At 42.2% G+C, this 13,446-nt stretch overlaps 1 protein-coding gene across 6 annotated transcripts in view; it reads right to left on the reverse strand.

Moving 5' to 3' along the window:
* Positions 1–13,446, reverse strand: part of SGCD (sarcoglycan delta) — a 719,570-nt gene that overhangs the window by 302,851 nt on the left and 403,273 nt on the right. The window contains exon 1 of one of the 6 annotated variants that reach the window (XM_042451268.1): positions 13,277–13,332. The exons of the other annotated variants lie outside the window; for them this stretch is intronic. The gene's annotated coding sequence lies outside the window, so the exon portion shown is untranslated. Of the gene's footprint in view, positions 1–13,276; positions 13,333–13,446 lie in introns of those variants that run through there. 6 annotated transcript variants of the gene reach the window in all.

The raw sequence follows: 13,446 nt of genomic DNA on the forward strand, positions 1-13,446 counted from the left end.
CACTGTTCACTGGTGAAAAGCTAGGCAACTTAATCAGTTTTTGTAAAAAATGGTTTAGTGTGATTTTTAGCTTTTCATTTTGCATTGAAGGCTCTTCTTCTACTTTTCCTTTCATGGAAATGGAGAGCAAGAGGGATATTCTCACAGATTTCTTATTTCGCCTGCTGTTCACCAGACTGATGGCCTCCAACAATTAATTTCAGGAGACTATACAATATTATGTGAATACAGACTTGCTATGTGTTGATGTTTGCACAGGTTGCCAAGCATATTTGTTAATATTTGTTGATCACTGATGTTCGAACAGTTTGTCTAAATATTTAAAGCACTCAATCTACTTTACATTTGTAATCCTTACAACAAACCTATATGGTAAGTCTGTATAGTTGGCCTGTGTTCATATGTTCAGAATAAGGTTAGGAGACAGCCAGTATAGTATAGTATAGTATAGTACTTTTAGCACTATACTACAACTCTGAAGACCAGGATTCAATACCATGATTGGCCACAGAAACCCACTAGGCGACCTTGGGCAAGTCACACACTCTCAGTCTCCCAAATCCCATGATAGGGATGCCATAGGGTTCCCATAAGGTGAAAAAACTTGAAGGTAAACAACAACAGCAAGGAGGTAGCCAGCATGTAGTAATTTAAGTGTTGGACTATGAGTCTGGAGACCAGGATTCAAATTCTTGCTCAGCCAAATTATGCATTCTCAGCCTCAGAGGAAGTCAAAGACACCTCCCTTTGAACAAATCTTGCTAAGAAAACTACATGAGAGGTTGACCTTGGGGGTATCATAAATCAGAAATGACCTGAATGCAAAAAACAAACCCCCAATGAGGCAGTCGTCTGTCTAAGGCCAACACATGAGCTTAAAATCATAGAAAGAGTTGGAAGAGACTACAAAGGCCATCCAGTCAAACTCCCTACCATGCAGGAAGACACCCATCAAAGCTTCGACAGATGGCCATCCAGCCTCGGTTAAAAACTTTCAAAGAAGAGACTCTACCACATTCTGAGGGTTCCACTGCTGAACAGCTCTTACCACCAGAAAGTTCTTCCTAAGTGAGGTGGATACGCTTTGTGGTAGCTTGAATCCATGCTCTGTCAGGGACGTAGCCGGATTTGGAGGAGGGGGGGGGGTCAGACTAAGTGCCACCATTATAATGGGGTTGGGCGGCGTGCAGCAGCCACACCCATTCATTTTTCTAATGGAAGGGGGGGTCGGACCCCAAGATTCCCCCCCCCCCCGGCTACATCCCTGGCTCTGTTTATAGTTTCTGGAGCAGAAAAAACAAGCCTTCCCCATCCTCAATATGAAACCTCTTTAATATTTAAACGTAGCTATTATGTCACCCTTAATCTTTTCTTCTCCAGGCTAAACATACCCAGCTCCTAAGCCCCTCCTCATAGGGTACAGGTTCCAGACCCTTCCCCATTTTAGTCACCCCCACTCTGGACATGTTCAGCTTGTCCACATCCTTCTTGAAATGTGCTAACCAGACCAGACATGGTATTCCAGGTGAGGTCTGACCAAAGCAGATAGAATGGTACTATTACTTCCCTCAATCTAGACCAGTGATTCCCAAATGGCTGGTAGTCCCCTGGGGGTGATGAAACATTCAGGTGCAGTGATGGGGAAAGGGGCAGAGGGGGTGGGTGGGCAGGGAAGGGGGTAGCAGGTACCCTTCAGTTAAAGTATTGGGGCACAAGAGAGACAAGGAGGACTAATTGCCTTTAGGACCATGAGTGGGATGAGGGCTGCATGAAACTTACTTTCAGGGTCCTTTAAAATCACTACAAAGCCTAACTTTGTGTGGTGGTGTCTCCTGCTCTTTAACTGCCCAGGCAAGCTCACTCTCTTAGCCACATGTTTCACTAGTAGTGGCAACAAACTCTTGTGAAGTTTGGGTGCATGGCATCATTTCTGTGGCTTGAAGAGGCAACATATTGAGACACTATGTCTGAAGCAAGGAATTAGAACATGTGTCAGTGGGGAAGAAGCAGCTGAGCTTTCACATTTTAGACTTTGCTTAAGCCTTTTGAGTTTTGCCAGGACTTGGCTTGGTTTCTTTCATCGGACAGGCTGAGAGAAGAGGTAGCAGAAGAAGCAAAGGGGATGTCTCTAGGGAAGGAGGGGAGGAATATCCAGGGTTGATTCTTAGAAGACATGCTTAGCCTTGGAGTAGTTCCTGTAGGTAAAATAGTTCTTTTCCTCTCCGGGCCAGTCTCCATTCCAGAGAAAGTGGCTTTTGTAAACCCACTATACATAGACTGGCTGAGCCCCTCTTCACCCCAACAAAGAAGGATTGAAAGTCCTTCCTCACCAGGGAGTTGCTTCTCCCTTTGCACCTGGTCATCTTGGGAGCAGCAACTGAGCAGCTGGCTGAGCAATGACCAACAAGTTTCTTGCCTGCCCTGGTTTTTGCCACAAGGCTGGAGTGAGTGAGAAGCTTCTTGGTCACTGATCAGCCAGTTGCTTGGTTGCTGCTCTGACGATGACTGGGTGCAAAGGGAACAGCTACCAAGGCACCAGTTCAGCAGTGACTGAGAAGCCTTTCACCTTTACCATAAGGTTGGCATGGCCAAGAGCTTATTGTCACTGATCAGCCAGCTAATCAATTGCTGATCCCAGGGTGACTGGGTGCAAAGGGAGCAGTGACCAAGACTTGTTCTTTTAAATTTGCAGTAGAACAGTATACCCAATATCAACAAACTGGCATTGGGGGTGCTAATAATAATAATAATAATAATAATAATAATAATAATAATAATTAATATCCCGCCTTTCTGTGCGGCTTACAGATTAAAACATACAATACCACATCCCAATACCCCCCCCCCCCAATACAATTAAACAATTCACAATTAAGACATACTTAAAATAACAACAAATTGTAGAGTGGCTATGGCAGAAGTCAGAGGTATAACAGGTTCAACTTTTTTGATGGCCAGTTGTCTATTCAGGTTGCCAGGGTTGTTGCCCAAGAGAAAAGGGGATGGTAGTCCAAAAAAGTTCAGGGACCACTGAACTCCTACTGCTGCAGCCTAGAATTGCATTGGATTTCTTAGCTGGTGCATCACATTGCTGATTCATGTTCAGCCTCTGGTCCACTAAGACTTCTAGAGCCCTTTTACATGTACTGAAGTCAAGCCAAGTGTCACCCATCCTATATCTCTGCATTGTACTTTTACTGCCCAAGTATAGTTCAGTGGGCCCTTTGTATATGCGGGGGATCCGTTCTGGACCCTGACCCACGTATGGCAAAAAATGTGGGACTTCAAGCCCTGTTGATTTCTATGGCTGTGCACTCCTGTGTGTGGCACAGCATATGTGCCATTTTAAGTCCCTAGGCTTGCCATGCGTGGAAGCTTAAGTCCGAGTCTGACAAGCCCACGAATGGAGCCGGCAGGCTGCATCCTATATTTCTCCCTGCTGAAATTCATTTTGCTAGTTTGGACCCAGCTTTCTAATCTGTTAATGCCATTTTGAATTCTGATCCTGTCCTCAATGGTATTAGTAACCTCTGCAAATTTGATAAGCATATCCTCTGTATCATCATCTAAGACACTGATAAAGATGTTGCTTCTTGGCCCAGAACAGAACCCTGTGGGACACCACTGGTCTCTTCTCTCCAGGATGAGGGGGAGACATTGTTGAGTACCTTTGGGTTTGGTAGGTCAACCAATTACTAATCCACCTAATAGCAGCATTGTCTAGACCACATTTTCTAGCTTTTTTTTTGCAAGCGTTTCATAGGGAACCTTGTCAAAGGCCTTACTGCAATCAATGCTATATCCACAGCATTCCCTTCATCTACCAAGTTTGTGACTGTTAAAACTGAGAGATAAGATTAGTCTGGCATGACTTGTTTTTCAGAAACCAATGTTGACTTTTAGTTATTATGGCATTCCTTTCTAAATGCTTACAAATGTCTGTTTCATGATCTGCTTTAGAATCTTTCCTGGTATTGATGTTAGGCTGACTGGGTGGTAATTATTTGAATCTTCTTTTTTTTTTTTTTTAAGATGGGGACAACATTTGCGCCCTTGCATCTGCTGGGACCTCATCTTTTCTCCAGGAATTCTCAAAGATTATTGACAGTGGTTGCGAGATTACTTCTGCCAATTCTTTGAATGTAGTTCATCTAGTCCTGTAGACATAAACTAGCTTAAAGTAGCCAGATATTCCTGTACTACTTATTTACCTTTTCTGTGCTGCATTACCCTGCTGCATCATCTGCTCCATTGTCCCTAGGACTCCACTGGTCCCCACAGGTCTCCTTTTCAGAGAAGACTGAGGCAAAGAAGGTATTGAGTAGTTCTGCCCCCCCTTGTTGTTGTTGTTGTTGTTGTTGTTGTTGTTCCCTGTTAGTATATTGCCATCTTCCCCATTCTGCAGCCCTACCATAACCAAAAATGCCTTTTCTATTGTTCTTAACCTCTCTAGCAAGCTTGAACTGGTTCTGTGCTTTAGCTTTTCTGACTTTCTCCCTACACAAACTAGCTATTTGTTTGAATTCATCTCTGGTAATTTCCCCTTTTCTGTTTCTTGTACATCTCCTTGACTGATTAGTTTATAGATCATAGTTAATAACCACTCTAGAGCTGTTACATTTGCATATGACTTTGGGACAGAGGTCCAGGGCACAAGTCAGCAGAATGAGCTGCAGGAGACCCACACACAGTAAAGCTAGTTACTTACTGTGAGTAAAACAAAACATGTTACCATCTTAAAAAAAAATGAAAGAGAGGCATGTATGACTTTTGTAGTAACATACATTTCAATCTAAAGAGCCCACCCAGGGATGTAGCCAGGATTTTGGGAAGGGGGGGGGGGGTCCAGACTAAGTGCCACCATTATAATGGGGCTTGGGTGCGGCGGCGCAGCAGCACACACTATTCATTTTATGTAACGGAAGGGGGGGTCCGGACCCTAAGAACCCCCCCCCCCCGGCTACGTCCCTGGCCCACCTCATCACAAGACTAGTGAGGGTCTAAAATCACCTAACTGAACTATTGCTACTATGATGTCTATTAAATACATGCTGATATGGTTGCCTGAGTTGATGGAACATGCTGAGCATCATGAAATAATAAATTCATCCCTTTGTAGCAGTGAGGTTTTCAGAGCAACATCTCAAATGTAAAGGCTATATTAGAGCTGTGTCATCTGTAACAAATGACATTGATTCTGTCCTTTGGAAGTGTGAAGTGTGGAAATAAGGGGAGACATTGATTTTTAAGGGGCTGTGATAAGGGAAGTAGGGAGAGGCTTTTACTAAAGCAAATACTGGCAGCTTATACAAGGAGTGAGAGAAACAACTGCCTCTACCTCATCTAGTGCAGACCTGTAATATTTGAACTTTTTAAAGGTGTTTTAAAAGTGATTTCTCTGGAATTTTTCACTAAAACATTACTCGTGTGTTAAAGTGGCAAAGGCATTATGATACCTGCTATCTTTCAAGGATACTTATTTGATTGTTTGATGTTTCCCATCCTTCTCCTTATGAAGGATCCAAGGCAGATAGTTCACAAGGTTTTGTAGGATTTCACACGGCATTTCTCAGAACTTTGGAAAATAAATCCAGACTGCTTGCCCTTACATTTTATTATTCTAGAACCAGCCATGGATCTCCACAACAGAGTTTATGAAATATTCACACAGCTGGGGGATTCTGGTGAGTTTATTCAGGTTGTGGTGGCAGCCTATTTCAATTATTTTGGGGAAAACCTTATTTAAAAAGGGAACAATCCAGTATAGAACATCATTCTTGACTTGAAGCCTTTAAAATATAAAAGAGCCAATGTTTCCCATGCTACAAGCTCTGTGACACTATTTAACACAAACAACATTTTGCTGGTGCCATGAGACTGTTATGTCATGAGATCATATGCCCTGAAGTTATCAAAGAGGTGCAGGACAGTGGCAAGCAATGAGAAAAAAGTATGAAGGACTGGAGTCTGCCAGCTCCCATGAGAGTGTTTTAGCTTGATTGATTCTCCTTTGCTTCACTCTTCCCTCTCAAAAACCAAATGATCCCTAGACGTCTCCAAATTACAGGGCACTTTCTCATTATGCAGACAGAGTGCTGTGATTCTACTTTAACTGCCATGATTCCATCCTAAGGAATTCTGGTGTTTCCATTTTCTTTGAAGCACAGTGTTCCCTGGCCAAGAATTCTGAAGATCTCTGCTTAAACTGCAAATTCCAGGTTTCCATAAAAAGGAACCACAACAGTTAAAGTGGAATCATAGTGCTCTAACTATGGCCTGTTACAGACTGCCAAAATAAAGCTGCTTCAGGTCTCTTTGGAGGTATGCTGTTTAAATGATGCATGCATCCTAAGAATCCGGAAGCTGCACCAAAGCTGCACTCCAGTGCTTAGGAATGGAGTGTGGCTTTGGCGCGACCTCCGGACTCTGCATCATTTAAATAGCATACCTCCAAAGAGACCCGAAGCAGCTTTATTTTGGCAGTCTGTAACAGGCCAAAGTGAAATTTCCAGGATTCTGGTACCCAGAATCTTTCTTTCTCTCTTCTCTAACTTACTGTGATCTCACTACCATTGCTGTTATAAACTGCAAATTGTAGATGTTCAGCTTTTACATCAGTGTCAATCGGCTTGCTCTCCACAATTTATTAGCAACTTGGAAATTAAGCCAGGTCAGTCCTGGTTAGTACTTGGATGGGAGACTGCCAATGAATACCAGCTGTTGTAGGCTATATTTTGGAGGAAGGAACTGGCAAAACAACCTCTGAGTATTCCTTGCCACACACATTCTGATATTCTGGTTTTAGAACGTAATTATAGTTCTTGAACTGTATAGAGGCACTTTCCTTGGAAGCATCACAATCATTACTCCTACAGATCATTTGTCAAATGGTAAAATCACAGCCAGCCATGCACTATTTTATAGAGCTTCAGTTCAAAAACTATCTGCATGTGCCTGGGATAATATTTCCTTGCCTTCCCCTTTTCATTTCTTCAGCTCAGAGTCTAGAAGCAAATGGCATGCCCAACTTAGGCAAAGAATTTGCAACACAAGAAAGATTTGTAATCAAAAGAGTGCAAAGAATGAAAGCAGCAGTTCTGCTCTAAGAAGTAGAAAAGCAAGCTGCAAGATGTTCAAAGAAACTAATATAGGGTATGATTCAGATCTATGAGGATATAGCCTAGAAGTTACAGTGATGGGATACTGGCTGAAGTTTAAAATGTGTGTGTTTTGTCTCTCCGGAGACCAGCCTCACCAGCCTCCTGTCCCACCACAATCCTGCTAATTTAACAATGAAAGCACACCAGTTTAACATCATTTCTTATCACACTTTCCACCACAATCATGCTTTAGCGACCTGTGGTTGTGTGCTCTGTTTTCTGCACTACCAGACCAAGAGGTGCCATGTACTCAATGTTTAGCCAGTTTGGACATTCACACACAGCAGCTTCTTTCTGGAGCACAGTGTTGGTATGTGAATGTCTTACAGGAGTAGCAACTTTAGCAGCTTCAGAGGTGAATGGCTGTGATGACTGCTCCCACCCAGCATGTTCACATACCAGCCATGTACTCCAGGAGGAAGCAATGGGACAAGTGATCTCAGCTGCCAACACTGTCCTAAAGCCAGCTGCTCCCTGTGAATGTGCTTGTTATGGGGAAGGGGACAAATGGTCCCAGCAGCCTGCCATCTCAAAAAGCTGGCCAGGGCTGTTTCTCCTCCCCCACTTCCTAAGCACATTCATACACAGCAGCTGGCTTGGGGAAGGTGTTGGTAGCCAGGATTGCGGTACGGGGGAGGAGAGAGAAGCAGAATCACCATTTGCTCACACCACGTGACTGCCGGGGAAGCAAAACTGCCCTGAAAAGGAGCACCAAGGCATTCATGGAGTAGCAGCAACATTAAGTGCCTATTGGCAGGTTTTGCCTTTGAATGAAAAAGTGCACAATAGTAACTGACTGAATGCAAAGTAGCAGCAGGATGGACATGACATCATTCAATAAGTACCAGTCAAATGCTTTCTTCTGTGAAAATTCCACTTTTTTAGCCTCATGTGATAATCTCCTTAGACTCTCTCTTGCCCTCCTGCAGGTCTCTCCAGGAGGAGGAATAATGGTTGTTTTTTTCACTGAGAGAAACAAAGGCTATACTGTACAGCACTGTTAGGCAGTAAGAATGCAACAAGTTGTTATTTCTAATTTTCCCCAAATAAGAAGAGAAACATCATAGTTTACATGTTGCTGTTTTTCTCATAGTTCAACAGGAAGCTATGCACTATATTATCTTGAAAATTTATTTAAACTGTATCTCTTTTTAGATTTTTACCCTTGTCCTTAAATGATAATCAATAATTCTGGCAAGCAGAGAAAGAACCATTCTCATTCCAAGAAAAATATCGTATGATGATCTGATAGAATGTTACTCACTGAAAAGTGAATGCTACAACAAAAGGTAAGAGAAGAATAAACACAGTGGGAAAGTGTCCCGAGTTTTTAGAGGTTAAGTGTGTGTGTGTGTGTGGGGGGGTCAGATTGTATGCTTATGCTCTTTTAACTGGTTATGTATATACACACATACACACATTTGTTGTTGTTGTTGTTGTTCTGTGCCTTCAAGTCATTCCCAACTCATAGCGACCCTAGGGTGAACCTAACATAGGATTTCTTGGCAAGAAGGGGTTGCCACTGCCATCCTCTGAGTCTGAGACAGTGTGATTTGCCCAAGGTTGCCCAGTAGGTTTCATGCCACAGTGGGAATTCTAACCCTAGCCTCCAGAGTCTTGGTCCAACACTCAAACCACTACACGTGTGTGTGTGTGTTTGTAAAATATTGGACAGGTTGTTTCTTCAGACATGTTCTTCAGAAATCCTAATCAGGCATGGTACCATGAAGAAGAGGAAAAACTCTAGAGAACTCAAAAGCTTAGACCCTTCAACCACCAATTTATTATGATTCACTAATTTTAGTAGAAAGTCCCTCTGTTTGTTCTTGTAACTGAGTGCCTTCAAGTCATTTCTGACTAATGGTGACCCTAAGGCAAACCAATCACAGCAGGGTTTTTTTGGGCTGAGAATGTGTGACTCACCCAAGGTTACCCAGTGGGTTTCATGGCAGAGTTAGAGAATTGAACTCTCGTTTCCAGAGTGGTAGTCCAACATCAAACTGCTGCATCATGTTGGCTCTAAAAATTAATATATAGGTTTACAATATTGTAATTAATATACTATATTTGAAGCAGCCTTTAGTCCAGATGACACTGAAGTGTATTTCTCTATGTTTACAAAGCCTTGTCATCACTGGAATATTTAAGTTTTAAGTTTCACATCTACACAGACTCCCTATTGCCAAATGCCACCATTGCATTTAGGCTATGTGAATTTGCTTCTATATGAGGTTGTCATGTATGTGATAAGTTAAATTTACTTGGAAGGTATCAGAATTTTTTGCTTTAAAAAACAATTCCATAAATCCAACTACTTTCCATTAGTAACTTCAAAGCATATTCTTTTTCAAGCTCTCTGTTCTTGTTATCAACTTTTGCTGTCATGGAAATAACATCTTGATTTCCTGTTTCAGGAGAGTGAAATAATTTTTGTCCCTACTGCAGTATCTGAACTATCACTTTATGAACAAGTGTATTTTCAGTTAATAGCAACAACAAAATGGAAACAACAAGAGATGTGGCATTAATTTCCCTGCAATTTAGCCATTATCAAATTTCCTACTGAAATCTAGAAGGCAAACATTTGTAGGTAAGAAAAGGGTTGGATGTAATGGTTTTGTTCAACTGATGGAGCAACTGGGAGCAGGAAGATTATCTGCTATTGAAAACCCTTATTCTCAAAGTCTGTTCCAGAGAGCATAGTAATCCTCCTGGAACAGATTTTATGACACAACGGAGCAGAAGATGATTATCTTGGTGACAAGCTGTAGAAATGCCACCAATCTATTGCTACCACTCCAGGAGGGCCCACAAGGTTTTAAAAAGCAACCAATACAGCACTTGCACAATGTATGTGTTCATATGCACACACACATACCCTTTGCATCTTCCCTGCCACGGGCATAAGGGAAAGATAGTGGTAGCAGAAGCAGTTCTAATTGCCATTGTACCTGCAGAGAAAGGAAAGCCTCATCATGCTGTTAGAACGACTTAAGGAGCTGGAGATGTTTAGCCTGGAGAAAAGAAGGTTAAGAGGTGATATGATAGCCTTGTTTAAATATTTGAAAGGATGCCACATTGAGGAGGGAGCAAGCTTGTTTTCTGCTGCTCCAGAGAACAGGACCTGGAGCAATGGATCCAGGCTGCAGGAAAAGAGATTCCACCTCAACATTAGGAGGAACTTCCTGACAGTAAGGGCTATTCGACAGTGGAACACCCTCAGAGAGTGGTGGAGTCTCCTTGTTTGGAGGTCTTTAAGCAGAGGCTAGATGGCCATCTGTCAGGGATGCTTTGATTGAGAGTTCCTGCATGGCAGGGAGTTGGACTGGATGGCCCTTGTGGTCTCTTCCAACTCTATGATTCTATGAGGTTTTTTCTAGTGCCATGTTGGATCTAACCAACTGAACAAAAACTTCTCTTTGAGAGTGAGAAGCTTACCGTACAGGTCTTCAGGGCCGTTCTCAGAACGGCCCGGCAGAAAACGGAACGAGTGTGGGACGGATTTTACCGCACACTCCAGTCCCTCATTCGTTCCGCACTTGTTCCTGCTCCTTCCATTCCGTTCTCAGAATGGACCAAGAGGAATAGTGTGGTAAGCTTCTGAGTGAAAGAGTCTGTGATTGTGACCTGGTTGTTTTGATGCTTGACTCAATGTTGGATATTTGCTGTTTTAACGTGTTTTCTTAAGATCTTTTTAATTTGTTGTTTTAACTTCTAGATTGTACGCCATAGGCAGGCTTTTGATATATTCTTGATTTTACTTGGTTTTGTACAGCGCCGTGTACATATACAGCACTTTATAAATAAAGCTAATAATAATAATTAAAATAATAATGAGAAACAAAGTAATGATGGTTGCTGTATTTCCATTATATATAGCAAATTCTGATTCAAATTATCAGGCACTATGACAGGAATGCAGTCAACATAGGGGCAGTACAGACCACCCCTTTCAGGGCAGTCTGTAGGCACTCATTTTTGGTCTGTAGCATTGCCATAACCAAACCACCTGGCAACGCTGTGGACCAAAAAAGGAGCCACCTAGAGCAGCTCCTTTTTGGAATGTCGTACGGGCTGCATTGCAGCCCTTACGAGGTCTCTTCTTGTGCATGACTTGTGGGTGCTGCGATGCCCACACATCATGCATATGCTCCTCATGTGGGCAGGGTGGCACTATAATGGCGCCACCTGCACGTAGTAGTGCTTGGGACTGTGCAGTTGGTACACGGTCCCGAGCCCTACTATTGTCGCCAGGACAACGCGTCCTGGCGGTGTGTACCAGGCCATAGTGTAGTACAGTGCACCCTCTTCTTATGTGGGGATCCATTCTGTATCCCTCCGCGTAAGGGGAAATCAGCGTATGCTGAAGCACCATAGGAAATAATGGGACTTCTACCTGTGGTGCATGGCAGCGTGCACATGCCACGGGCACGCACCCCATTAGTTCTTCCGGGGTGTGCAACGGGCCCTTCTGGTGCGACTTTCAGCGTATGCTGAAAGCTGCGTATAGCGCACCCGCGTAAAACACGGGCACACTGTAATTTGAGCACTGGATTATGACTCTGGAGATCATTCAACAACATAAAAAACCCACCAAACAGTGATACCTTTATTGGACCAATCAAAAGATACAATATGTATGTTGCAAGATTTTGAAGCTCCACTGGCTTCTTCATCAGGCAATGTGTTAAAAACCATACAGGAGAAAAAAAATTGAAGATGTTAGCCTGGTTTTGTTCTTCAGATGATATGGAGAGGTATTTCTTGCAGGCAGGCACATCCTCCTTCTGGCTACGTGGCTACTGAGAGATTCTCAAATCCAGGAAATTTAACATTCATTTGCAGCACAAAACGATACTTCCTTTGCAATCCAGTATGTCTTCATCCTTTGTGAGGCTACCTGGTTAGGCAGAGGACACTGAATTTCTCAAGAAGCATCAGGAAAACTTTAGGTGATGTTAAGGTAAAAAATGCTGAGGCAGTCCCTTTTTTTTTTTTTTTTTGGAGGGGATGTTTTACCTTTGTTGAAGGTAGATGGTTCGATTCCTCTTTTAGCCATGGAAACCCACTGAGTGACCTTTGGTGAGTCACACATTCTCAGCCCCAGAAAATCCTGTGATAAATTCGCTTTAGAGTCACCATTAGTCAGAAACATCTTGAAGGAACACAACAAGAACAAACTACAGAGATACTTTTACTTAAATTACTGAATCATAACAAAGTGTTACAAGAGTGCTGCTTGAAGGGTGTAAGCTTTTGAGTTCTCTAGAATCCTTCCTCATGGTATGCCTGATTAGGATTTTTGAAGAACTTGAAAGAATACATGCAACTTTTCTAACATTTTAATGGCCCTAATAAAAGGTTACTACCAATCCTCAGTTTTGTTTTTCCTTAAGGAAGATATGGTTGTGTGTGTGTGTGTGTGTATAATTTAGCTATGCTGCTGAGTCTTCTTAAAGGATTAACTTTTTATAGGTAAATACAACTGTTTCATGTGCCATCTAAAATTACACCATGAGTTCATGGAAACTAATTATAAGCCATTTCTGCTTTGCATTGCAAATATCATGACAATGGCCCAGGACTGACTGTGGCTGGCTGCGATGTGTGCAAGTGTGAATAAATACATGTTTGTTGACAATAATGCAGAGAGAGCATTAAGATAGACATAAAATATCTTAATAATATCTGAAAGAGAGAGTGTGGTTAGCATGGTATTATATATACTCCTCTTCCTTAATCACTTTGTTCTCCCAGAGCAATTGTTCCCCTCCCTTCTCAAATATAGCTGTAAAGAAGTTCTGTACTCAAGCCTAGTAATGAGTGTAAACCAGCTTCAATTTTTGGTTAAAAGTCCTGTTAAGCCAAAAACCTGATTGGCTTTAAATGCAGTTTAGGTCAGTATATATGTCATTTGCACCTATGGCTGGAGTAAATAATTAGTTAAGTGAAGGAGTACACAGAGAAGAAACTGTAACTGCCTCTCTCCTCTTCATCCCAGATTTAAGTAAGTGATACACATTAAGAAAAAACAAACAAATGTGGTGTAGTGTTTAAAATGTCATAGTGGAGAGACCTAGTTCAAAATTCCATCAGTCTCACTCAGTTTAACCTACCTGATGGGGCTGTTACCAGGATAAAATGGCTAGAGGAAGAACCATGTATGTAATCTAATTTGGAAGAAAGGTGAGAGAAAAATACAATGAAGAAAATGTAATATAAAAGCTTTGTTCAGATTTCATGAGACGTTTATTCCTTGAAAGATACTCCACATGAAGTATGTCCT

This window comes from Sceloporus undulatus, chromosome 2, assembly GCF_019175285.1.
Source record: "Sceloporus undulatus isolate JIND9_A2432 ecotype Alabama chromosome 2, SceUnd_v1.1, whole genome shotgun sequence".
Lineage (NCBI taxonomy): Eukaryota > Metazoa > Chordata > Lepidosauria > Squamata > Phrynosomatidae > Sceloporus > Sceloporus undulatus.